Source organism: Aethalodelphis obliquidens, unplaced genomic scaffold (genome assembly GCF_003676395.1).
Source record: "Aethalodelphis obliquidens isolate GAN/ISIS:26980383/991018 unplaced genomic scaffold, ASM367639v1 scaffold46, whole genome shotgun sequence".
NCBI lineage: Eukaryota > Metazoa > Chordata > Mammalia > Artiodactyla > Delphinidae > Aethalodelphis > Aethalodelphis obliquidens.
This window is the reverse complement of record NW_020837990.1, coordinates 7,568,307-7,595,305: the sequence shown is the minus strand read 5'-3', so window position 1 is coordinate 7,595,305 and position 26,999 is coordinate 7,568,307. Positions and strand designations below refer to the sequence as shown.

The following is a 26,999-nucleotide window of genomic DNA, read 5'->3' as shown; positions in this document are numbered from 1 at the left end:
CTCCCATCTCTCAAGACTCATGAGTCCAGAAGACAGACTTCAAGGTCATTCAGGAGCTCATGATCTGGACACCAGGATGGAGTCAGGAAAGTTCCACCCCCTGGCTGGCCACCTGGGGGCCTCGATGACTCAGCCTTCTGAGTCCCTTCTCCAGATCTGTGACTGGTTTTGGGAAGGACACCCTAGCAGAGCCTGAGCCTCAGACCAGTGGGGAGGGGGAGGAGGTGGGGTAGGCAAGGAGGCTGTGACAGTGACTGGAGCCTCTGAGCATGCCACAGACCCTGTTTTCTCTGCAGAGGTGGCTGCCCTAGAGGGAGCAGGTACCCTCCCAGCCCCAAACCTTCTGGGAGATGGAGAGCCAGGCTGCTGCCTAGTGCCAACGAGGAGCTCTGCTCGCATCCTCCCCCACCAAGTCCTCAAGAGCCAGGCAGAAGCTCCAGCCACAGGGAGGGAGGGCCGAGCTGCCAATCTACCCCAGTCACCACCTTGAACTCTGAGCCCCATTCTCCCTGCTGTGAGTGCCACCTGGCCAGCCCAGACAGCCCTGGCAAGGACCTGGAGCCAGGCCAAGCCCCCAGCACGGATAGCGACTCATGGCGCTCCAGCTCTACTAGGCCAGACTCCACCAATCAGGGGATGAGTCTCTCTGAACCTCGGCCTCAACAGCTCCAAAACAGAGCCAGGGACGTAGGAGGGGCAACACAAATGGCCAGCCCTCACCTTCCACCAAGCCCAGGAAAGGACGAGAGGAGGCCAGCATCACCCAGGAGAGAGTACCTGCTAGGATACTTTGCCTCCCTCTGGGCTCCAACCCAGCCTTCCCACCCTGTGGCCACGAGCACCCCTTGCCGGCCCGGCTCACAGCTCCCAAAGCCTGGTCATCGCACAGAGAAAGGGCTGAGCCCAGGGAGGAGCAATGGCTTTCCCAAGCAGCCACAGTGGGGAGCAGGGAGCTCTTCAGGGCCAACCTGGGGTGTGGCCCTCAGGTAGAGGGGCCGAGGTGCAGGCTGCAGGGCCTAGTATCAGACTCGCCTTGGGTTTCGCTGATCCACATGGGAGGGTCCCTAGGCAGACAAGAGACAGTGGCTTGAGCTGTGTCTGGCTTGGAGACTGGCTCCACCTGTCCTCATGTCCCTGCCACAAACCTGCCACGTGATCTTCCGCAAGTGAACTAGCCCCTCTGTGTCTAAGTTTCCTCATCTGTAAAATGGGCATAATTTCTGCCCCACACTCCCCTCAGCTCAGGGCTTCCTGGGAGATAAACACTCTGTGTCAGTCAGAGACTGCCAGAGCTGCAAACAAGCCAGGGGAACACCCGCCCCTCCTGGTTTTGCAGTTGTAGAAGAGGTTCAGATAATTAAGGTGACTTCTCCAAGGTCACACAGTTCACTGTGCTAGAATGTGGATCCAAACGCTCACCACTGTACAAATAACAGAAACAATGTTTCTACAACAGATATTTGCCTCCGTGGTCATCTGATGCAAGTTACAGACCCTTCCTCTGAAAAATACTCATATGTACTGACATGCAGACTGCTCATGTGACCTACGGAGATTTGCTCCTGAAGCCCATTCATGGATTAGCCGGTGGTCGAGGATTCTAGCTCTGCCACTGTGTGACCTTGGGAAATTTACTTAACCTCTCTGTGCCTCATTTTTTCATTTTTCAATAATCAAAGGGGGACAGTAATAGTACATGCCTCATAGGTTGTTTTGAGGATTTAATGAGTCCTATACGTGTCAAGTACTTGGAACAATGCTTGGCTCATAATAAATGCTAAATGAGTGTTTGCTGTTATTACTCCCTGAATAGTCTCGGCTTCCCAGGAGCAGCCATCCTCCTGTGGGTCCTTCAAATGTCCAAGTGTAGCTGCTCAGGTCTGCCCCAACACCCAGCCTCACGCAGGCTGGGTCAGTAAACTCTGTGGGATGAGGATCCCTCCACCACTAGGCAAATGCCCCACCCCCCGCCAAGCCTTGACCATCCCCGGCTTGCCCAATGCCCACCTGGGCAGCTGCTGCCAGCAGTTCCAGGAACCCAGCCTTGTCCCTCCCCTGCCCTGCCCTGCCCTCCCTGCTGCCCAGGAATCAATGCAATCCCCTAAAAGCTCATAACTCGGAGGTAATTATAAGAAGCATCAATTACCCAGCAATGTGGATTTTATGAATTCAATTAATTTGCATGGCGATCAATATGGGAGGGTTTGCTGGGGTCCCCGGGGGAAGTTAGGACATTGTTCTGCACACTATTGATTTTACAATGTAAAACAAAACCTCTCTCCTCGAATTCATAGATGCCCATTCATCCATATTAACTTTCAGATCATTTATTTTTGTATGTCTTTCAACTCTGTTTGTTGCTATCACACAAATGCAGAGTATTACATTGTAGGGAATAATTGAATCAATACAGTCATGCCACGCCAGGCTTCCCTGACTTGAGGAAGAGATGCTGGTCAGTGAGCTGCTCTTCCTCATATTCCTGCCCTCTGCTCTCCCCCGACATCCCCTCACACCCGTCCCCCCACTAAACACTCCCTCTCCCAAGCAGGCCACTCCCTGAACCCTAAGTCCCCCACTCCATCAGATTCCTGATAGACTTAGAGTACAGCTGGAGGGATGCGGTTAGACAACAGGCAGAACTTTTCAAACTCAAGAAGAGTTGGCAGGAATAGAACACTCCCCTTTTCCAAAGGATCTTCAGAACCAAAAACATGCAAGCACAATGGTGGCCTAAGTCAGGGGTATGGACCCAATGACCCCTCAGTGACCTGTGTCTCTGCTACTCAGAGGAAAGGCATTTATACCCTGGGCTAGGGGAAGAGTGTTTCTTCTCCTTCCCCAGAGCCAATGAGGTTGAGAAGACAGCATTTCCCAAAAGTTATTCCACCCCCATCCCGCGGAAGAGGCCAAGTTTAATAGGAGAAGTGGTCGTCAAAAAAGTAAGGGGCCCACAAACCTTAGCCTCCCATTCTCCCCGACTCAGGGGTCCCCAGCCCTGCTGTGTTCCTGATGTCCTGCCCATCCCTACCCAGTGGCCAGCTTCCCTCAGGCCTCCCTGAAAGAGGCCAGGCTCTGCTCTCAGCAGCATCTAGAAACTGGCACGAACACGCAGGCGCACGTATGTACACACACACGCACACAGCAGTGCAGATACAAGTCTGGGACCCCCCGACACAGCCACACCCCCGGGAGAGCGTGAGCTGGGGCTACCCCACCTCCCTCCACAAAGCCCCAACTCAGCAAACACCCTCAGCACCCCGTGTCTGGAGAAGGAGAGAAACCTTTTTTTTTTAATTTGCCTCTGCACCCCCCACCTCTGTTAGGATATTAGACAGCTAAACAGCCTGGCGCCTGTTTCCTTCAGATAACCAGTTCCTGACGAACCCCCTAATTGTCCCCAGAATCTCAGCACCAGTGTATAGAGTAGGTCATTTAACCAACAGTACACACAACTAAATAAAAATCCATTTTCCAAGAGAAAATTCTATTCTTATCAGAGGTTTGCAAGAGGGTTGCAAGCAGCCCATGTTAATTGAAGCTTTGATGTTTGTAGGAGGAGGCCTCTAATCACCGCCACAAAGGAGGCTGATTCACTGCACTGGGCCCCTCGGCCAGCCGAGGACCGGACTCCAGGGAGCCGGTGACAGCGGGCAGGGGAGAGGACAGAGGGCCCAGGCCAGTCACTGGACACCACAGGGTCCCAGCTATTGCCCCAGGCCCAGAACCAGCACAAAGACACCACGAGGCAAGTGGCTGGGTCAGGAAGGTCACTGAAGCCGGAGGTGAGCTGGGGCCCGGGGTCAGGAGGCACCTCATGATTGCTCACTCGTGGCCTTGGGCAAGTCACTTGCCCTTTCTGAGCCCCAATTTCTCCTCTGGATGACCAGAACCCTCTTTACCTGCTCTGAAAACCCATTTGACGATGATCAAATAAAAATAAAATCCAGAAAGGGAAGTTTCATTTTTGAGGACGTCCTGTGAGCCAGCTAACCACCACTTTACAATCTATAGAGTACACAGTACACATTATGCTCACTGCCGATTGCTCTGTGTTTATTCCTTATCTCATTACATCTTCAAGGTGGGGAATCTTACCCTATTTTGCAGATAAGGAAACTGAGGCTCAGAGCAGCTAAGTGTCTTGCCCAAAACCTCACAGTAGAAAGTGGCGTGGTTGGGATTCAAACCTGCTGTCTTTGCCTCTAGAATCCAAGCAGCTTTCTCTTATCTGAGCTACTTCTCCTAAAATGAGGTGGGAGGGCCCATCCAGCCCTTCCTCCCTATCTCCCCCACCTGCCCTCCCCTAACCCCAGTAACGATTAACATCCACACATACACATGCATCATTTCCCTTGTTCATCACAGCAACCTCCAAAGCAGGCAGGAGGCACCTGGAAACAAGAAGATGAGTCTTGCAGAAATGTGTGTGGGTTGATGAGGTAACAATCATAAAGAGTCAGCTTCATCTGGACCATGACAAGCTCTCAAGGACTGGCAGCCCCAGCACTGTGATGATGTAATGATGGTGGTGGCGATGCTGATTTTCATACCTGGTAACCAAGCGCACACGGTACCTTCCACACAAGGCATAGTTAGCAGTAGTAGTTAAATCCTCCTCATTTTCTACATGCAGAAACTGAGCTCACAGGATGTCAGTGAGTTTTCCAGGCCACACAGCCAGTGAGTGGCACTGGGATGTCTTGAACCTCAGACTTCAGTCACAAGCCCATGACCGGTACACTGTGCCCCTGTTGTCCAGTGCTTTACAAGGCCACTGCTGATAAGGGCTGAGGTGGGAGGGAGGAGGGAGAAATCCAAACATGGAGCTGCCTGGGTGCTATGGACTGAATCGTGTCCCCCCCACCAAATTTATATGTTGAAGCCCTAGCGCCCAGTGTGATGGTATTTGGAGGCGGGGCCTTCAGGAGGCAATTAGGTTCCGATGAGGTTGTGAGGGTGAGACTTTCTTGATGGAATTAGCGCCCTTATAAGGAACACCCAATCTGTGGGCATCTTGATCTTGGACTACCAGTCTCCAAAACTGTGAGAAACAAATGTCTGTTGTTTAAGCCACCCCATCTACGGTATTTTGTATGAACGCCCAAGCTAAGACATGGGGCTGTCAACATCACAACTCATGCACCTGGGGTGTGACAGCTGGTCCTGAGGACCAGCTGAGGAGTCAGGGGTATGGATGGGACAGAAGTGATGGCTGTCCTCATCCTCAGGGGCCTCAGGGGCTAGAGTAGGGCAGGAGGCACACTAGGGTCCTACAGCCATGCTCAGGCCCAAGACACAGAGGCAGTGGTCCCGGGGAGGAGAGAGGGTGAGAGAGACGGAAGTGGCAGTCTGGGGGGCAACAAGGTGGAAGTGTCTTCAGAAGAGGAAGGAGGAGGGGACTGGATGAATTTTCCAGGCCAGATTAGGTGAACGAGAGTTAACATTTATTTCTTCAACACTCTTTACCTAGGACCTGCCAGGGGCTGGGGGCTCAGAGATGAAAAGACATTGATGAGCAGCAGCCACTCTAGTGGGAGCCATGTTTAAAGCCGTGAGAGTTCAGCAGAGGTCCCCCGGGCCCTCAGGAAGAAGAGGTCGTTCTCAGCCGCCATTTCAGGGATGCGTATAGATATGCCGGGCAGCGGATTGAGAGATGAGAGGTTTACCAGGAACCTCCACACCCATGACCTCATTTGATGACTTTACCTGCTGGGATAAACCAACGATGAGAGAACCAAGGCCCAGAGAGCTCCGGTGACTTGTTCAAGATCACAGGGCTTGCAAGGAGCTGAATTAAGTCCCAAATCCATGTCTTTGGACCCTGTACCAAGGCCACTAGGTACAGGGTGCAAAATGTAATGTGGCTAGCTCAAAATCAGGAGTTAAAACCAGGTGCCCAGAAACAGGCACTGGGCTCAGCCTTCCCCACAGCGCCTTGGGACCCCAAATCTCTGGCAGGCAGACAGCTGTGTCTACAGAGTGTGGTGGCCCCAAAAGGGAAGGAACGGGGTGGGGTAGACCATCTCGGTGAGCTGAGTGATTCTTACAAGGGTAGAGGCCTCTAGTTTCTGGCTGCCCAATTGCTGGTGGGGCCTGTAGAAAGATGAGGAAGGTTCAGTGGACCAACTGCACTGAGTCAGGGCCAGGGTGGGTGGGATGCCTCAGGACACACAAACCTCCTCATGTTTAACCAACTCAGCTGATCCATTTGCCTTGGCAGCAGTGGGACTTTTTGCTTATGTGCTGACATGCCGAGAGTTAAAGATCGGTAAGCATTTAGAAAAACCCTTCTAAAAGCAGAGGAGGGCTCACGACCTGGGTCCCCTGATCATGAGATCAACTCCCAAGGAAGCTGAGTGACTCCAAGTCTGCTAACTGGTCTTCTGACCCTCTCCCTGTGTCCCCTTCATTCTGTTCTCTACTCTGAAGCCAGAGCAGAGAACTCTGGCCATGTCACTCCCCAGCTTAAAACCCATCAGTGCTTCGTTCTGCCCAGGAGATAATAGCCCCAAGCTCTGCTGACAGATAAGACCCTTCCTCATCTCCTCCTTCAGGCCTTTCCAGGAGCCTCCAGTTTGCAAGCCCCTCCTCATATTCAATGCCCCTACCAGGCAGTTCCCCATGTGCCAAGCCCAAGCCGGTGCATGCCCTTCTCTTACCCTGTAATATCACACCACCACCATCACCCTGCATCCACCCATGTGTGACAGATTGTATTAAGTGCCACCATTCTAAAGAGGTGGAGTATGATATTACCCCACTGAAGAGGTAGAATATATTTCTTTTCCACTTGACCTTGGGTCCAGACATATGACTTGCTTTGGCCCATGAAATGTTAACAGGAGTGACATGACTAAAGGTTTAAAAAGTGCTTACGTGATTGGGCTGACTCTTTTGTGCTTTTTCCATCATGCCCAAGCTAGCCTGCTGGTCTCAGGAGGAAGATAAGAGACTCATGGAGCAGTGTTGCCTGATCAGGCCCAGCCCAGATTAACTGACCTTCAGCCAATTCACAGAAGCATAAACTAAATAAACGGTAATTGTTATATGCCATTGAGATATTATAGATGCTTGTTACACAGCAGATGGTAATAATAGCTAATTGATACATCATTTGAACCTGAATCATTTCTATCCATTTATCAGACCTCAGCTGAGGTAAATGCCATTTCTTCTCAGAAGTCTAACCTGAGCCCCTCACCACTTCCACAGTTTAGGGTCAGGTGATCCCCCTCTGGGCTCCCCTGGCACCCTGCATTTACCCTTCTTCCAGCACTTTAGCACACACTGGATTACCATTTCTAATTCACTTCCCTGTCTCTTTTCCTGAAGACAGGGATTGCATGTTATTCACAATTTCTGACACAGAGGAATTCAATGACTATTTGTTAAAAGAAAAAAATGGAGTTGGCCTTTTCCGAGTGGTGGAAGCAAAGAGCACTTCTCACTTTTCCACCCCAGCCCACCATCATCATGGAAAGACTCATGTGAGTTCTCTACACCTCCTGACGGCCACTTGCATACATGCACGTGCATACACGAACCCCACACGTACTCAGGCTACATGTTTCCACCCCTCCGCATGCTTGGTGACGAAGCACTTTTTGAACCACTTTGCTCCATCTTTCTGCAATATCCTCCAGCAAATCAAGCATCCCCTTCTTGGGATGTTTTCAATCTGTTTTATGTTGATTTTAATTAAAGAATCAGAAACTGAACAAACAGTTCCTAGCAGGTGGCCATACAAGTGTGAAATAAGCAAACTGTTTTATCTGCCACAAACTCTGCTAGTAAATTTCTTCGAATTAATCCAAGCCTCTGTGAGTCTGCTGATTCCAAGGAGAAAGCTAAGCAATCCCTGCAGCCAAATATTTGCTTCTGTTACAGCTCCTGGAGCCAATGACTAGTGGTGTCCACCTTTGCTCCACCCTCGTCCACCTTGTCTCCTAGGCCCATCTCTGGCACTCCATTGGCCCAACCTCAGAGCCACAAATATCTATACTGAAGAGGCATTTGCTATGTGCCAGGCCCTATTCTATTACACACTTAATGGTACTAGAGTGATAACCTCCATTTCTGCCCACTGTAATTGCAGGACCACCCCCAGACAACAGTAGTATTTCTGGCCATCCCCAAGAAATGTGTCACGTGTGCTCCAGTACAAAGTACAGGTCCAGTCGGCCACCCATGGGCCTCTGCCCAGCACCATCCCCTCTGCTAGGGGGCGCCAACCGTTCTCCTGATACCTCCCCACTGGCCAGCCTTAGGGCCTGCACTGGTCCCCTCCACCCACTCCAGGCTCTCAAGCCTTGAGATGCCACATCTGCATGCAGTTGGCCAGCAAGGGGAGAAAATCTCTGTATTTGTTAGGTTGACATTAGCTGCTATACGGATAAATAACTAAATCTCATGGACTGAACACAATAAAAGTGTATCTGTTGCTCACAGCACAGCCCGATGGGGTGTCGGCACCACAGAGTCATTCACCAACTCAGTCTCCTTCCATCGTGTGGCTCCACCCTCCTCTAGGAGGCCAGAGCCCTCTCTGTTTTACAGCAAATGGAAGAAGAGAGCAAGGATTACACAAGGGAGGTTCTAAGGGTCCATGGCTCAAAGTGCCCACATCATCCCTGATCATATACCATTGGCCAGGACTCAGTCACATGGCCACATCTAATCACAAGGGAGGCTGGGAAATGTAGTCCAGCCATGTGCAGCCCAGAAAGGAGTGGCTATGGACTCTGGTGAGCAAGAGCAGCTTCTGCCCCTCCTCTGTCCCCACTTTCTAAGTGACCCTCTTGGGGGCATCCCAGCAGTGCAGTCTCACACTCCAGTGCCAGGTGGAGTTTCTCAGAAGCAGCTCTTTCCACCAGCCTCTTCAATTCCCTGGGACCCAGACACATGTCCTGGTGGGAAGGAGAGACCAAGGATGCAGCATAACACTGGGAACACAGTGGGCTCTCCAAACCACCTGTTGAGAATTGAATAAAATGTCCCCCTCAGTCCCTCCCGACCCAAATACTTAGAAACTGTAGGTCTCCAAGGACCACGAAATTGCCAGAAACAATGACTGTGCTTTAGACTTTCTCTGAGCCTTTCCTCCTCTCTTGGCTACAAAACCTTGTGCTCCCCTGGTTTTCCTTCTGCTCCTCTGACTTCACCTCCTCTGTCTCCTGTCAGGGCTCCTTTTTTTTTTTTTTTGCGGTACGCAGGCCTCTCACTGTCATGGCCTCTCCCGTTGCGGAGCACCTGCTCCAGACACGCAGGCCCAGCGGCCATGGCTCACGGGCCCAGCAGCTCCGCAGCATGTGGGATCTTCCCAGACCGGGGCACGAACCCGCGTCCCCTGCATCGGCAGGCAGACTCTCAACCACTGCGCCACCAGGGAAGCCCAGAGCTCCTTTGCTTACTCCTGAAATGACAGTGTTTCCCAGGCAGCAACTTCTACCCTCTCTCCCTTCTTTCTCCTCTTTCCGCTCTCCTTCCCTGGTGGACACACCGGCACCCCACCTCAGGCACTGCCTTTCAGCAAGCCCTCATTTCTGGCCTGGATCTCTCTCCTAAAATCTGGACCTGCATTTCTAACTGCCTGCTGGTCACATGCTCCTCTGTGTTCCAACAGTGACCTGTCCAAAGGTGGGCTCACTGTCATCTTCTTGAAGTCTCCTGTCCTTCTTCTCTTGCTTAAGGAGTCCACCGTGGACCCTGGCATCCAGGGAGAATCCTGGGAGCCCCCCAGAGTCCAGCTCTGTCTGGCCCCAGAGCCACGTGGCAATGAGCCTGCCACGTCTGGCTCCAGCTGCCTCTGGGCACTGTTTTCTTGGGTACCTCTACCTCCAATCTGACCCAGAGCACCCAAGAGACTCTTGTCTGGTCTCCTCCCCACCAGTCTCCCCCCTCCAACCCACCTTCCTCAAAGAAGCCAAAGCACAGATTTCACCATGCCACTCCCTCCAAACACACAAGACGTGGGGACCTCCGGGAAAGGCCAAACTCTAGTTTGGTAGGAAACACTGTCACCATCTGGACGCCCTCCCCGCGTCGCGCTCCAGCCCACCTCTGTCGGCTCCTCCCCCTCCTCTAACTGCGGCCTCCACCACACCCTCTCCCAGGCTCACCATACCAAGACCTTTGTGGTCCTGAGCCTCACACCTCTGGGGCTTTGCATGTGAAATTGTTTCCTTTCCACCTGGAAAAATTCTACACAACTTCCCTGAGCAAACTCCCCCTCCAACACCCTAATAAACAAGGGCAAGTCCTCCCAGCCCTGTGGTCCCCCAATACTGTTTTCTTCCTTGCAGCCACTGTCATCACATCTTGTTACACTTGACCATTTCTGGTCTAATTCTACTACTCGACAGCGAGTCCCTGGGCGCCTAGCACAGGGGCTGGCGCTTGAAAGGGCACATGAGGCTTTCAAAGGAAATTAGGTGCCGTCCTGAGGCCAGGGCACTGCTAAGAGCCATACACATAGTGGGAGGCTTTGGGAAGCCTGGATTTCTGCCTGGACCCTGTTCCCCAGCGGGGCCTGGTGAGGCCTAGCTAACACTCCTCTCTACTTCTCTGCCAAAGCCACCTTGGCCGTAACCTTGAAGGCAAAAAGCCAGCAAGGACCCTCTCTGCAGCAGCAGGCCCTGCATGTTGATGGGGCAGCCAAGGGGCAGGAGTGGCAGGCGACCTACACGCTCCCCTCCTCCTCCTGGGAGGAGATAGCACGAGGGGATGGCAACAAACAAAAGAAATCCTTCCCTTCATCTCCTGCCCTCTCTCGGAACTGCTCATCGACATCCTGAAAAGATCACTGAGCCACCGATTTCTGGGACTATCGCTCCCGTGTATAGTGTGGCAGCCTGCACTTGGAAGCCAGACCCACCACCCACTGTGGGGTTGCCAGGCTGCATTCCCAGCCCAGGGGGTCCAGGAAGTGCACTCAGCTGGGGGATGGAGAAGTAGAGGTACCCCTTTCCCAACCTGGGGGCAGGGAGGCTTAGGGATCCACCAGGGTGAAGCCACAGAGCCAAATAGGTGCACAAAATCACACACACACACACACACACACACACACACTCCTCGTCCCAGATATGGGCACATACTGCCTCATGTATAGGCAACATGTCAGAGGCAGATACACACCCAGGAGGAACTGCCATCTGCCCACTCATCTAGCACAAAAGCCTTTCTGATCCTCAGTTTCTTTACCTAAAAAGTGGGGGTAATCATACCTCCCTTGACTCAGTAATAAAAGATATTTAGGAAATGAAAGTTAAGAAACTTCCTCTTCTCAGTTCCCCACCTAACTCTGGTCGCTGGCAGGGGTAAGTTAGGAGAGAGGACAGGAACCCAGCGCAGGCACCTTGCCAAACATAATGGATCCCTAGTGGAACAAGGGAGAAAGGTTAAAAAGAGCCTAAGGTCATTGTGGAGACGGAATAATGGCCCCACAGAGATGTCCACAACCTAATCTCCAAATCTGCGAATATGTTACCTTACATGGCAAAAGGAACTTTGCACATTTAAGTTAAGGACCTTTAGATGGGGAGATCATTCTGGATTATTCAAGTAGGCCCAGGTAATAAAAATAATAATAAGGATCTTTAAAACTAGAATAGGCAAATATGAAAATAATAAAGGATCTTTATAAATAGAATAGGCAAATATGAAAAACAGAATGGAGAGTCCTCAAAAACTTAAGACTAAAACTATCATATGATCCAGCTATTCCACTTCTGGGTATTTATCTGCGGAATACAAACACACTAATTGGAAAAGATATCTGAACTCCTATGTTCATCACAGCACTATTTACAATAGCCAAGGTATGGAAACACCTAAGTGTCCATCGATGGATGAATGGACAGTGGACATTGTCCATGTGGTACAGTACAATGGAATGCTACTAGGCCATAAAAGGATGAAATCCTCCCATTTGCAGCAACATGGACAGACCTTGAGGGCATTGTGCCAAGTGAAACAAATCAGGCAGAGAAAGACAATCACCATACGAATTCACTCATATGTGGAATACAAAAATAAACAAAAAATAAACAAAAAAATGAACAAACCAAACCATACGAAAACAAACACAGAGATACAGAGAACAGAGTAGTGGTTACCTAAGGGGAAGTGGTGGGGAGGGCGAAATGGGTCAAGGGGATCAACCGTGTGGTTATGGATGGAAACTAAACTTTGGTATTGAGCACACTGTAGTGTACACAGAAGTTGAAATATAATGTACATATAAAACTAATACATTGTTCTAAACCAATGTTACCTCAATAAATTTTTTAAAATTTTAATTCAAGTGGTATAATAGTATATGAGATAAAAACTAAAAGTCCCACACAAGAAAAAAATGGAATAGGCAAACAGAAGAAAAGGTCAGAGTGATGCAGTGTGAGAAGAACTCAACTTTCTTTTGCTGGCTTTGAAGACAGAGGAAAGGGCCACAAGACAAGGAATATGGGTGGCCTCTAGAAGCTGGAAAATGCAAGGAAACAGATCCTATCCAGAGCCAACAGAAAGGAATGCAGCCCTGCCAACACCTTGATTTTAGTCCAAAGAGACTTGTCAGATTTCTGACATACAGAACCGTAAGATAATACATTTGTTATGTGGGCTGCTGAGTGTGTAGTAATTTGTTATAGCAGCCACAGAAAACTAATACAGTCACTCAGTATATGAGGGAAGCAGGATCCAAACCCAAGTTGGAATGAGTTAACAAGAACTGCTGATGTATAGGATGTGTGGTGTGAGAAAAAGAAAGGAGTCAAGGATGACTTCAAGGGTTTTTCCTGGGAGCTACATTTACGCAAGGAAGAAGACTGTGGGATGAGAAGGTTTGGGGGAGAAAATTAGAAGTTGAGTACTGGACATGTCACATTCACAATACCTATTAAGTAAGTAAGTGGAGATGTTGAGTAGGCAAGTAGATACAGGAAGCTGGAGATCAAAGGAGAGGTTCAGGTTGGAAATATAATGTGGGAGTCATTGGCATGAAGAAGGTATTTAAAACCAGGAAATTGAATGAAATCACCCAGGAAGAAAGAGAAGTCAAAGGACTGAGTCCTAGAATTTGGGGAGATGAGGAAGAATCAGCAAAGGAGATGAAGAGGGGCACCAGAAGTCCGGAAGAGGTTCACTGGGGCCTGAAATCCCTCTTGGCAGCTCAGACAACAATCTCAAAATTTTAGAAGCTGAAAGCTGAAGGACAAGATAAGTGATGACTAACTTAGTGGGCCCAAGAATGCTGAATCCCCAGCTAGCAACTCGGAAGATGAGAATCAATGTAATTTACACTACAAAGCCTCAGGAACCAAAAGGACCAGGTATCCCTGGAACCAGAAGGTGGTGTTTGGGGGGAATACCTAGTATAAGAAAGATTAGATGAACACTGTTTTTAGAAGCACCTAGCTGTGAAGCCATGAGCACATTCACTTAAACCTCTCTGAGACTTTGCTTCCTCTACTCCAAATCTCTAAAATGGGGATGACTACCTATCTCACAGGGTTGTTTTGAGAAGGAATGAAATCAAATGGAAAGAATTGTCCACACTCAAGGTCACCATTTGCTCTCCTACCGTTCTCTCTAGAACTCATTCCAACCAGGCTTTTGTCCCCACGAGTCCAGGAGACATCTCTCATCAAGGTCACCAATGACATCTGCACTGCCAGGTCCAATGGTTAGTTCTCTGTGCTCATCTTACTCCTCAGACTATTTGACAGAAGTGATCACTCCCTCTTCCCTAAAACCTCTTCTTCACTTGCTTCAGGGATACCACTCTCTCCTGGTTGTCCTTCAACTTCACTGGTCACTCCTTCTCAGAAGTCTCCTTTTCTGATTCTTCCCTCCCCCACCCCATGCTGCTGTGCTGCTGCCCCTCCCTCACCTGTGGCCAAAGACTGAAGGTTTATTCTCTAGAAAGGGCGTAAAAATAGAAGATCTCTGGACTAGGGGTCAACCAGCACAATTGAGGGGATGAGTACCAGACCATAAACAATGAAAATCACTTATTGTGTGACACTAAATATAGGGTCCTGAGACTTCCAGTCCTGATCATCCATGTGGTTCCAGAATGCTGGCAACCAAACCTTCATCCTTCAGGTAGCAGTTTGGTAGAGACTGTCTGGGGACCAGCCAGAGGACAGACTAAGACGCTGAAATTGTTCTCCAACAAACAATCCAATGAAGTTGACAAGCGATCCCCTCAAGCTCAAAGCTTCCAATCAGCTCTTTGGTTTGCTACTGGAGCCTGAGCAGACAGTAAAGGATTATCCGATACTTGAGAGAGGAAAAAGCCTCTAATATGAAAGACAGAAGCCAAAATAAAGAAACAGGAAAAGGTAACTTGGAGGAAACTACGCAAAGGAGGAAAGAAAAGAAATTTTAAGCGTTAATATCCTCAGAGAAGAGAAGATACTGCATCCACGAAAGAAGAATAGGATGCTATAAGAAAGAATATTGAAAGGGAAAAAAAAAGAGCTTTTGGAAATTTCTGATAGTAAAAATGAAAAATTCAACAGAAATATGGAAGATAAGTTTGAGGAAATATCCCAGAAAGTAGAGCAAAAAGGATGGAAAATAGGGGGAAAAATTTTTTAAATTAGAACACCGATTCAGGAGATTCAACATCAAATAATAAGAGAACAAGGAAAAAGAGAGAGAGAGAGAGAAAGAAACTATCAATAAAGTACTTCATGAAAATTTCCCCCAAAGAGCAAGAATTTTCAGGTTGAAAGGTGCACCATATGCTGAGCACAACTGATGAAAATAAATTCACACTAAGACACATCACTGAAATTTCAGAATACTAAGGAGGTTGAAGAGAAAATCCAAAAAGGAAAAAAAGGGGGGAGGTCACAATAAACGTATCAGGAATTAGAATGGTTTTAGACTTCAACAACAATACTAAACTGAATAAGGCAATGGAGCAATGTGTTTAACATTCTAAAAGAAAACAATTTCCAACTTAGAATTCTGCATCAGTTGGGATGGGCTTGGTTATGCTGTTGTAACAGAAAACTCCAAAATCTCAGATGCTGCATGTCCATCTCAGTTCAGCAGAACCTAGGCTGTTGTAGTCTCTCCCTACTTCCATGGCAGAAAAGAAAACATGACAAATGGGTCACAGCTCTTTAAAAAATTCTGTCAGGAAGTGGTACACATCACACTGCTCACATTTCCTTGGCCACAGTTAGTTACATGGATTTGCCTAATTTCAAAAAGAGTCAGAGAAGTGCAACCCTACTATGTACCCAGAGAGAGAACTAGATATATATAATGACCAGTCTTCTCTCTGGTCACTAAATATTTGGCTCGCTCTCCTCACCAAGGAACATACACTGACCTTCTCCCCAAAGGGCAACAACCCAAAAGTTCCAGGTAGTCATAGCAACAAACACAAAGCTCAAGATCCCTGCGCACTGCCATGGAGCATATAAGATATATACACGATCCTCTTCTCTTAATAGGCCCATGAGCTAAAAATAAGTTTTATGCTCCACATACCCAATATACAGTGGTGGAACAGAGATAGGATAACCACAATAGCCGGTCCCATCAGAAAGGGGAAGAATGGAAATAGCCGGAAGACACTGGTCCATAAGCAGTTCTGAAGTCCTGCTGGGCAGATATTTTGAGGGCCTCATTCCTGGGAGCAGAGATGTTGCTGGATTAGGCTCCCACTATGCCCCCTGGGAGTAACTCCTTTGTCCATTATACTCCATTGTTCCTCTGGCTCCTTCCTCTAGGAAATTCTTTCTTTTCCATTATTTTCCTTGGCCATAGCTGAAGTGAATGTAGGAGAATATGGTCTCTTTGAGAGCTAAGCCTCTTTCTCAGATCACTTCCTACTGATAGAGTTATTTTAGGTTCTTAAATAGTCTTTCTCAGAAAGAAAATACCATATATCACTTATATGTGGAATCTAAAATACAATACAAATCAACATATCTATGAAACAAAAACAGACTCACAGATGTAGAGAACAGACTTGTGGTTACCAAGGGGGTGGGGGGACAGGGTAGGGAAGGAATGGTAGTTTGGGATTAGCAGAGACAAACTATTATACATAGGATGGATGGACAACAAGGTCCTACTGTATAGCCCAGGGAACTGTATTCAATATCCTGTGATGAACCATAATGGAAAAGAATATGAAAATATAGATAGCTAGACACACATATATATGTAAAACTGAGTCACTTTGCTGTACAGAAGAAATTGACACAGCACTGTAAATCAACTATGCTTCAATAAAATTTTTTTAAAAATAGTCTTTCTCAGGCCATACTGGTGATTCTTTTGGCAATACAACTCTTTCAATATCTTGTCTTTTTATCTATTTGATTCTGTCAGCAATAGAATCCAGCAATGGTGCCCACATTTCTTTTAGAAACATAATTCCCAGAGCTATATGTCTTTGATTTCTCAGCTCCATATCTTCTCTCTTTTCCTAAAGATAAGTGTGCCTTGAGCCTATCAGGATTACATGGGAGATCCAAGGCTTCACTTTACTCTCTTTTCCTTGAGACATTTGTCCTGTTAAAGTAATAACTGGGTGCCACACCCTTGAAGGAGTTTTATCTTAAACATCTTAACCTACTCACTTGCTAACAGTGGGAATGAGGACCATGCCCTTATTTTGGCCCTTTCCGCAACAATCAGTTTTAAGCGGACTTTCTTACTCAAAACTTTTATCAATTTTATCTCCTACTATTTGGAGTCCAAAGTTAAGTGGCTTTTCCAAATATTTCAAGGCTCTGAATTTTTGGAAACTGTCTATTCACTTTTATTTCTGCTTGTATATTGGCCAGTTCTTTTCTGAATACACACTTTCACACAACTTTGTCAAACACAGTCAATAATAACCAAACATATGCTAACATACTGTTTTCCCATATCTTCATCTTGAGTTTAAATTTCCCTAAGAATGTGACCTGACTCCCAGACAATTTTATTAAATATTTCCCACTGCATAATGTAAAGTGTCATCTTTATACCCTCTAATAAAGTTTTCTTATAGCTCACTGCACAGCCCCTAGGCCAGGCTACCTACTACATACAGGCTTTTTGTTTTATAAGTACTCCATTTCTAAGAATCTATCCTGATCTCAGTCAAGATGAGCTAGATTATGATGTGGCAACAAACAACCCCTAAATCTCAATGGCTTAAAACAATGAAAGCTTTATTTCTTGCCCCACTATATGGTGGGGAGATATATATCCCAAGTCTTTCTTACTCAGGAACCCAGGCTGACAGCACCTCCAGCATCTCAAATGTATCAGTCACAGTAGCAGAGACGAAACATAGTGAAGTACATACCATCTCTTAAAGTTTTCTGTCCAAAGACTACCTTCTACTTCTATTCACATTTTGTTATCAAAAGCAAATCACATTGCAATGCCTAACTTCAAGACAAGGGTATGCAATCCTGTCATGAGCCCAGAAAAGGAAGGACTAGAAGTATTGGCAAATGACATTAAAGGCTATTATTATAAATTCTATACCCAGCTAAGATGTCATCTGATATGAAATAGAATAATTATAATGTTCAGTTTTGTAAAATCTCAAAAAGTTTATCTCTCTGCTATACTTTTTCATAAGGCTACAGAGCAAAACAATAGAGTAAGCCAAAAAAGGGGAAGGCATAGACAAAGCAAAGGGAATCTCCTGGGTGAAGACAAAAAAGAGATCCTAGAATAACAAGTATTCACTACACACAGAGGACAACCAGTCCAGACTGGATCGGTATGAATCAAGAGATAGGAATGTCCTCACCATACCTTTGCATTTGCACCATCAATGTGATGCAATTACTGGAGGATGTACTTTATCAAAACAAAGAAGAAAAGCAAGATGGAAAAGACATGAGACTTGGAAACAATGAATCCAACCCAGGAAAGAGGCAAGTAAAACCAAGAATGGCAGCAAAAGAAACACCCAGGATGACTGGAGTGCAGCAAGCCTTGAGAGTCGTCAAACCAAGAAGAAGGAAAATAAAGGTCTTCAGAAGGGATGTTTCTAATTTTTTTAAATGGAAGTAGTAGATTGCCTGATGAGACTGGCTTTGTGGTAACCATACTGAGAGGCTATAAGGAGGGTAGAAGAATTAGCAATGAGTAAACATAAAACTAAGCAAATTAAAAATCAAGGCAACTTCAGGAGAAATGAAAAGGAAACAAAGTATACCACAATATATATTCAGTTGTGAATAGTTGCATAGGCATAACAATGTAAATATTAAACGTTGGTATATTTAAAATTGCAATATAGTGATACTGGGGAGTTAAGTAAACCCTTATCTATCATAAATAAAAGTCAATGGATATCTATATACACACACCACACACACACGCACACACACACACACACACACACACCAGGAGAAAGAGGGGAAAGAGTTAAAATGGAGGTTGCCTCTGGGGAGGAAGACTGGAGAGAGTAGAGAGGGATTGGACAGGAAACCACAATATTTTATTATAAACCTTCTGGTATTATTTGACTTTGTAAACTATAGGCATATATTGCCTTCAAGAAAATTAAAATTAAAGCGAAAAAAGAATCCCACACCTCTAGGTAATTCTGATGCACAGGCAAATTTAGGGACCACTAGAGCAGCCTACGGTCCCATCGATTATTGAAAACTATGCAACATTCCCTGCTAAGTATTATAGTTGTCTAACTCCGATTTGAATATCTCCACAATAAAAAACTCACTATATAAAATTGTACCTGTACTGCTTTAAAGACCTAATTTTTATAATATATCAGTTATGGATATTGTATGGTAAAAATACAGAGATCCTACAAGACTGTACTGGCCCAGTCCACTTCCAGGGGTTAAAGTAGTTAGAAAAGTAACCAGTGTCTCTCAATTCTCCAGCAGTGAGTGATTATTCAAGAGGATGGGGATTTTCATTGTGCTAGGGCCCATTGCCTTGGCAATCACTGTATAAGAGCTCTGTCTCTCAGAATGGAGGGAAGGGTCCAGGAGTTCTAGGAATTTTACATTTAGGTCTCTTTCTCTGACTTTGATTGACGACACAGTTTATGCTATCCTGAAGAGTCCCAGAAGCTGAGGTGGTGAGATGCCTGAGAAAAGAGGAAGCCGCAGGAAAGACCCTTATAAATTGTACCAGGATTTTGGATCTAGAAAGTAGTTATTTATCTCAAGATGTGAGACCTATTTTTAAGGCATTGTTTCCCCGCATCATATCCCCAGGCAACCTACTCCATCCCCTGGAGCTCTGTTTGAAGGGTTTCATGAGAGAGGAGATAGTACAGTTATTTAAAGCAGTGGTTTTCAATAGTGCAGATTAAATGAATTATACTTTTTAAAACTCAATCCAAAAGAAGATAGGAAGGTAGTAACAAATAACAGATATGAAAAACAAAACAAATAGCATGGAGGTAGATTTAAACCCAGCTGTGTTGATAATAACATTAAACGTAAATCATCTAAACACCCAAATTAAAATATAGAGATCATCAAGCTGGATTAAAAAGTAAAACCCAACACTTGAAACACAAAGACACAGCTAGATTAAAGTAAAACAATGGAAAAAGATATAGCATGTATACACTATTCAAAAGAAAGCTGAAGTGGCTCTATTAATATCAGACAGAGTTGTCTGTAGAGCAAGGACTATTACCAGGATACAGGGCCCATTTCATAATGATAAAGAAGTCAATTACTCAAGAGAACATAGCAATCCTAAATGTGTGGGCCCCTAATAATAGGACATCAAAATATATGAAACAAAAACTAATAGAGATCTATCAGTATAATTCACCATATTAATAAACCAACAACAAAAATAATACAGACAGTCCCCAACATATGATAATTCAACTTAAGATATTTCAAGTTCAGGATGGTATGTAAGTGGTATGCATTCAGGAGAAACCATGCTTCAAATTTTGCAGTCTGATCTTTTCCTGGACTGGTGATATACAGTATGATACTCTCTTGTGATGCTGGGCAACAACAGCAAGCCTAAGCTCCCAGTCAGCCATGCAATCATGAGGTAAACAACCAATACACTTACTACCATTTTGTACCCATACAACTAGTCTGTTTCTCACTTTTGGTACAGAATTCAATAAATTACAAGCGATACCCAACACTTTATCATAAAATAGGCTTTGTGTTAGATAGTGCCATGTTAGATTGATTGTAAGAGAGATTGTGAGAAAGAGTCTCAACACATATCTTATACCTTAAACAAAAGTTAATTTGAAATGAATCAAGGACCTAAATGTAGACCTAAAAATATAAAGTTCTAGAAGAATATACTTATTACCTTGGGTTAGGCAAAGAGTTCTTAGGACACAAAATCTAACTCCTAGAGCTTGAGGACACCTTTAAAATTAGATCAAGGCATGTTTTAGGCAAATAAAAGAACTTCTTTATACAGGTGAATCCAACTACTTTCAGTCCCTCCATGCTGTCTCCTGTAATACCCTCCCTCTTCCATAATCCAAACTTTAGCATAACCAACTCTTACTTATTGTCCTGTCTCAGCTTCAGTGCCACTTCCTCCAGGAAGCCTTCCCTGACAACCTAAACTGGGTCGAGTACTCCTCCTTTGATTACCATCACTTCCTGGACTTAGTACTTATCCCTCTCTATTGTATTGACCTGTATCACCCTCTAGATTGGAAGCCCCAAAAGGAACTCAAATGGTGTTTGTCTTGCTTACTTTTATTCTCAGTAGCTGAAAGATAGTAGATGCTCACTATATTTTATTGGATGAACAACTGTGTGATCGTATCATTCTTTTTCAATGTTTTATTGTGATAAAATACACATAACCTAAAACTTACCATCTTAACCATTTTAAGTGTATAATTTAGTGATATTAAATACATTCATAATGTGCAACCATCAGCACCATCCATCTCCAATATATACATATGTGTGCGTGTGTAGATATATATACATATATATGTATATATATCTATACACGCACACATATGTATATATCTCACATTTTTCTTATCCATTCACCCACTGATAAACACTTACATTGTTTCTATATCATGGTATTTCGAATAATGCTGCAATAAACATGGGAGTGCAGTTATTTCTTCAAGACTCTGCTTTCAATTCTTCTGGGTATACACCCAGAAGTGGAAATGCTAGATCATACGGTAGTTCTATTTTTAATTTGTTGAGGAACTTCTGTACTTTTTTCTATAGTAGCTGTACCAATTTACATTTCTACCAACAGTGCACAAGGATTCCCCTTCCTCCATATCTTCACCAACACTTGTTATATCTGGTCTTTTTGATGACACCTATTCTAACAGGTGCAAGGTGTAATCTCATTGTAGTGTTGATTTGCATTCCCTGATGACTGTTGAGCATCTTTTCATGCACCTATTGGCCATTTGTATATCTTCTTTGGAAAAATGTTTGTTCAGTTCCTCCATCCATTTTTTTTAATTGGATTGTTTGTGCTTTTGCTATTGAGTTGTATCAGTTCTTTATATATTTTGGATATTAACCCTCTTATCTGATATATGATTTGCAAATATTCTCTCTCATTCCACAGATTGCCTTTTCATTTTGTTGACTGTTTATTTTGCTGTGCAGAAACTTTTTAGTTTGATGCAGTCCCACTTATTAATTTTTGCTATTGTGGCTTGTACCTTTGGTGTCATATCCAAAAAAATCATTGTCAAGACTAATGTCAAGGAGCTTTTTTCATTTTCTTATAGGAGTTTTATGATTTCAGGTCTTATGTTTAAGTCTTTAATCCATTTAGAGTTAATTTTTGTGAATGATGTAAGATAGGAGTCCAACTTTATTCTTCTGCATGTGGTTATCTAGTTTTGGTTCACGTTTCTAGCCTCCAAAGTTTCTTATGAGAAATCTGCTGATAATCTTATTAAAGATTCCTTGTATGAAACAATTTGCTTCTCTCTTGCTGCTTTCTAGATTCCCTGTCTTTGGCTTTTGAAAGCTTGGCTTTTGATTATAAAATGTCTCAGTGTGGGTCTTATTTGGGGTTTGTTGAGCTTCTTGGATGTTTATATTTATGTATTTTATCGAATTGGGGACTTTTCAGCCATCATTTCTTCATTCTCTCTGTCCCTTTCCTTCTCTTTTCTCTTTCTGGGACTCCCACAGTGCTTACATTGGTCTACCTAATGATGTCCCACAGGTCCCTTAGGCTCTGTTCACTTTTCTTTACTCTTTTTTCTTTCTGTTCCTCAAATTTGTTAATTTCTATTGCTCTCTCTTCAAGTTCACTGATTCCTTTTTCTTCCTGCTCAAATCTGCCTTTGAATCCCTCTAGTGAATTTTTCATTTCAATTATTGTACTTTTCAAATCAAGAATTTACTTTTGGTTTCTTCTTAGGTTTTTTACCTCTTTATTGGTATTTCTGTTTTTTTCATACATTGTTTTCTTGACTTTCTCCACATCTTCCTTTAGTTCCTTGAACATCTTTCAGACAGTTGTTTTAAACTCTTTGTCTAGTATATCTGCCATCAGGTCTTTTTCAGGGAAGCTTATTCTGATTTATTTTTTTCCTTTGGATGGGCCATACTTTCTTGTTTCTTTGTATGTCTTGTGAATTTTTTTGTTGTTAAAACACTGGACATTTAGATCTAATAATGTTGTAACTCTGGAAATCAGATTCTCCCCTTACCCTAGGGTTTGCTGCTTTTGTTATTGTTTTGTTTGATTGTTATAGGTTGTCTCTGTGTCAAGGATCACCTAAGATGTAAACTTAAAGTCTTCTCAGGTCTTTTCTGAGCCTTTACATAGGCAGGCACTATCACTTTCTAATTATCCCCACATATGGAGTTGTTTTTGAATGTTCTAGTTTTTTGTTTTGTTTTGGTTTTGCGCGGTATGTGGGCCTCTCACTGTTGTGGTCTCTCCCGTTGCGGAGCACAGGCTCCGAACGTGCAGGCTCAGTGGCCATGGCTCACGGGCCTAGCCGCTCCGCGGCATGTGGGATCTTCCCGGACCGGGGCACGAACCCATGTCCTGTGCATTGGCAGGTGGACTCTCAACCACTGCGCCACCAGGGAAGCCCCTGAATGTTCTAGTTTTTAATATCTGGTTCCCAAAAGGGGAAAAAGAGTAAAATTAAGGGGAAAAAAGGTGGCAGCCCCTTAAATACCCTGTAAGTCACTTCAGCCAGAAGGCTTGCAACAATAGGAGAGGTGCAACAAATATGGCCACCTGTCTCTTTGTCTGCACCTCTGTGGTCACAAGCAGCAATCATAGCACAGATCCTCAGTGTTTGGAGAACAGGGTCCTTCTTGCCCACCCTGGCTCCTGCAAGCTGTGTGCAGGCTGCTCGAGGAACATGTGCACAGCTGTCTGTCGAGCAGCTGAGAGAGGTGAGGTGACTCACCCAAGGCCACAAAGGCCATCGTGACTCCTCATCAGGCTCTCTTTCTCCTCGGTACATTGCACTACCTCTTGACTGTGGCAGCCCAAGCTGCACGCCCCCCTCAAGGTATATAAGGGTGCTGGGATGGACACCCAGCCTCTGTCACTCACTCTCTCACTTCTCACTCTCCTTGTCTCACTCACTCTGGGCTCCCTCTTCTTAACCAGAATGCCTGGTAGTCTGATGGGTAAGAATAGACATACGGGGTTTGATTCACAGTCATTGGCTATGTGACCTTGGGCAAGATACTTAATTTCCCTGCGCTTCAGTTTCCTCAGCTCTCAGATGGGGATCAAATAGTATTTACCTCAGAGGGTTATTGTAAGGACTTAGCACAGTGCCTAGCACATATCTGCTCTGGTTATCTGCTTTTTACTGTTTTCCTAACACATGGTATCTTCATGTCTTTCTTCCTTGGTGCCTTTCTTTCTTTTCCTCCCTCTGTTGGTCTGTCTGCCTGTCTTCCTATCTCCCAAACAAGCTGCAGTTTCCTTAAACATGCTGGGCCCAACCTGAGGGATACAGATGGGCATGGGGCTGAGACTTCCTGGATCAAGAAGGGAACTTGTTCCAGGAAAGGAACCATGGTGAAACCACATACATGAACACCTTCCTCACCTGTGCCAGGCAAGGTCTTGGAAGAAAGGCCTGGGGAGGCTGTGTGGGGTGGAGAGGCTGATGGGGTGGGGACAGCCCTAAGAAGACCTGAGGTGAGGTGAGCTGGGGGTCCCAGTCCTGGGTGAAAAGAAACCAGGTGGGATGAGAGTGGCCAGCACCCAGGCATCAAGGGCACCACACATAGGGAGCAGCAGAGGGTAAAGGTAAGCCCCCTGGCCATTGCCCAAGGGTCAGCTCACCCAACAGCAGGCACTAATCGAGGGACCTCTGTGCTAGGCTGATATCAGGGTGGACAGCACAGGGGCTCTAGGCTTCCTGTAGGCGGAGGGTCGCCAGACCGCTGTAGAGGCGTCATGGCCTCAGCACCTTAGGGAGTAGGAAGAACTAGGACTGGTCTCAGAAGACCTAGGTTTGGGTGAATGCATGGCCACTTAGTAGTCACGTGACCTAGAAATCATACAATCACTCTCAGCCTCAGTTTCCTCATCTGTAAAATGTAATAACAATATATGCAGCCCCTGGATTGCCGTGGAAATTAAATTTAAAGGTAACAGGTAAGAAAGCACTTGGTAAACTACAAAGGGCCCTGTGATGTTAGGTGTTATTACTGGGACAGGCTGGGAAGCAGAGCTCCCACTGCTACCCCTCTGGATGGCCAGTCCACCCCTCATCTCCCTGCCCCACTGTCACAGAGGACCCATTCTCAATGGTAACACCAGGAAGACAGACACACTCCAACACAATGTGGCAACACAGTCCAGCTGAGCCCCTGATCAACGTGCTATGTGACCTTAGGCTATTCCACCTCTGGGCCTCAGTTCCTTCTTTATACCAAGGGGGTTGGGCCATAATGTTAAATTTTCAGATTTGTGAGCCCGTTTTGACTTCATTTTGGTAGCATGAAATCAGCCACGGTAGGAGTCTTTACACCACAGAAATTGGCAAACACTTCAAAATCAGGGTACCACCGTTCAGGCTGACATTCCAGAATCCCCTCCTTCCAGTGGCTGGCCACGAACGGAGCAGCTGGCCCAGACACCTTGCCCAACGGCGTGCTCAGCGTCCGGCTGCTTCCCAGGGACTCACCCCTGATAAATACAGATGCACACCTGGCGACAGCAGGCTCACTCCCCACAGACGACCCCCCCACCCCGCCCCACCCTCTGCCTGGTAGATTCCTGGGTGCAGACAAGGAGGGGAGGGAGGAAGGGAGGCAGCCCTGTGTTTGTCAATTGCAAGCTCTGGGCCCGCCTGGCCTGAGTATTACACAAGGCCCTTTCTCCCCACTACTCCTGATCTCCCCATCTCCCCAGCAAGTGTCAAGACAGGAGGGGAGCTGGCTAAGTCTGCAGCATACTGCCTGCTCTGTAACTGAAAGGTACCACCAAACAGACCCCTGTCCCCCCGCCCGGCACCCCCTCAGGACCTCCACACTGGGTAAGAGCCGTGCTCAGGAAGCAGCTCCTGCATGGACTGCAATGTGCCTGGTGGCCCCAGAGCTGGACCACATACACTTTGTCCCCCTCATGTGTTGTCCCGCACACCCATAACCTAGAAGGCAAACCAGCCCCAGGTGAAGCGGCAAAGGGAGGGAGCTGTGCAGAGGGCTGCCTGGGGGTGGAGGCTGAGCCTGGTCTCTGCCCCCACTCTGTCCCCTTCCAGGGTTTTGGGGGTGTTGTTCTTGCTGCTATTTTCTGAATCAAGCCCTCAGGCACTTGCTCACTCCCTGTTATGTGTTGAACTGTGTCCCCTAAAAATGCTACGTCGAAGTTCCAGCCCCCAGTACCTCAGAAGATGACAGTATTTGGAGATAAGAGGTAAGTTAAAATGAGGTCATTAGGATGGGCCATAACCCAATAGCACAGGTATCCACATAAAAAGGAGACATGGGGGGCTTCCCTGGTGGCACAGTGGTTGGGAGTCCGCCTGCCAATGCAAGGGACACGGGTTCGTGCCCCGGTCCGGGAAGATCCCACATTGCCACGGAGCAGCTGGGCCCATGAGCCATGGCCGCTGAGCCTGCACGTCCGGAGCCTGTGCTCCGCAACGGGAGAGACCACAGCGGTGAGAGGCCCGCGTACCGCGAAAAAAAAAAGGGGGGGGGACATAGGACAGAAAGACAGACACACACTGATTGAAGATGATGTGAAGATAGGATGAGAGGGCATCGAAGCCAGTAGGCCTGGAACAGGTGCCCCCCCTCACAGCCCTCAGAGGAGCCAACCCCGTTGACACCTTGATATTGGACTTCCAGCCTCCAGAACTGTGAGACGGCACATTTCTGTTATTTAAGCCACCCGGTCTGTGTTCCCGCAGCCCTAGGAAACTAATACAGTCCCTTTCTCTGAAAGTGAAGTGAGAGAAACCGCATCTTGGGTTCACTCCTTCCAAGCGTGCTCACTCTCATGTCCGTATCTAATCCTCACATCACATGACTCCTTAGGCCCAACGGGTGCTACTCAGTCCATTTGACAGATGAGGAACCTGAGGCCCAGAGGCAGGGGGCTTACCAAAAAGCCCTCACAGAGTTAACCACCAAGCCAGGACTAGAACCCAGCCTTCCTCACTAACATCCCGAAGGACTTGCCTACATCAAGCCAAACGTCTCTTTCTAAATTTGTACAGAATTCTGTGAGGCCATAGGGCTGGGGGGCTAGAGGCACCTTTTTCACCTGGTCCTCCCACCTGCATTCTCTGTGGCATCACCCAGGTAGCCTATAATCACCCTGATGCCTGGGCCCCACCCCAGACCAAGTGAATGAGAACCTTGGGGGTGGGGCTCAGGCAGTGGTAGCTTTTATAGCAAACTAATGTGATTCCCATGTGTGACTGGGGTGGAGAAGCACCAGCTAGAGGGTTCCAAGGCGGGTTCTTGACCAGGGACCACTGGCTCACAGAGGCAGCAACCAATTATGCGGCAAGGGGGATGGGGGCCCATGTGTCTGCACTCCGTCCCAGAGGGGGC

General features: G+C 46.4%; 1 long non-coding RNA gene across 1 annotated transcript in view; it reads right to left on the bottom strand.

The window, feature by feature from the left end:
* LOC113607135 (uncharacterized) overlaps window positions 1-26,999 on the bottom strand; it is an 80,582-nt gene that overhangs the window by 2,659 nt on the left and 50,924 nt on the right. The window lies entirely within an intron of this gene.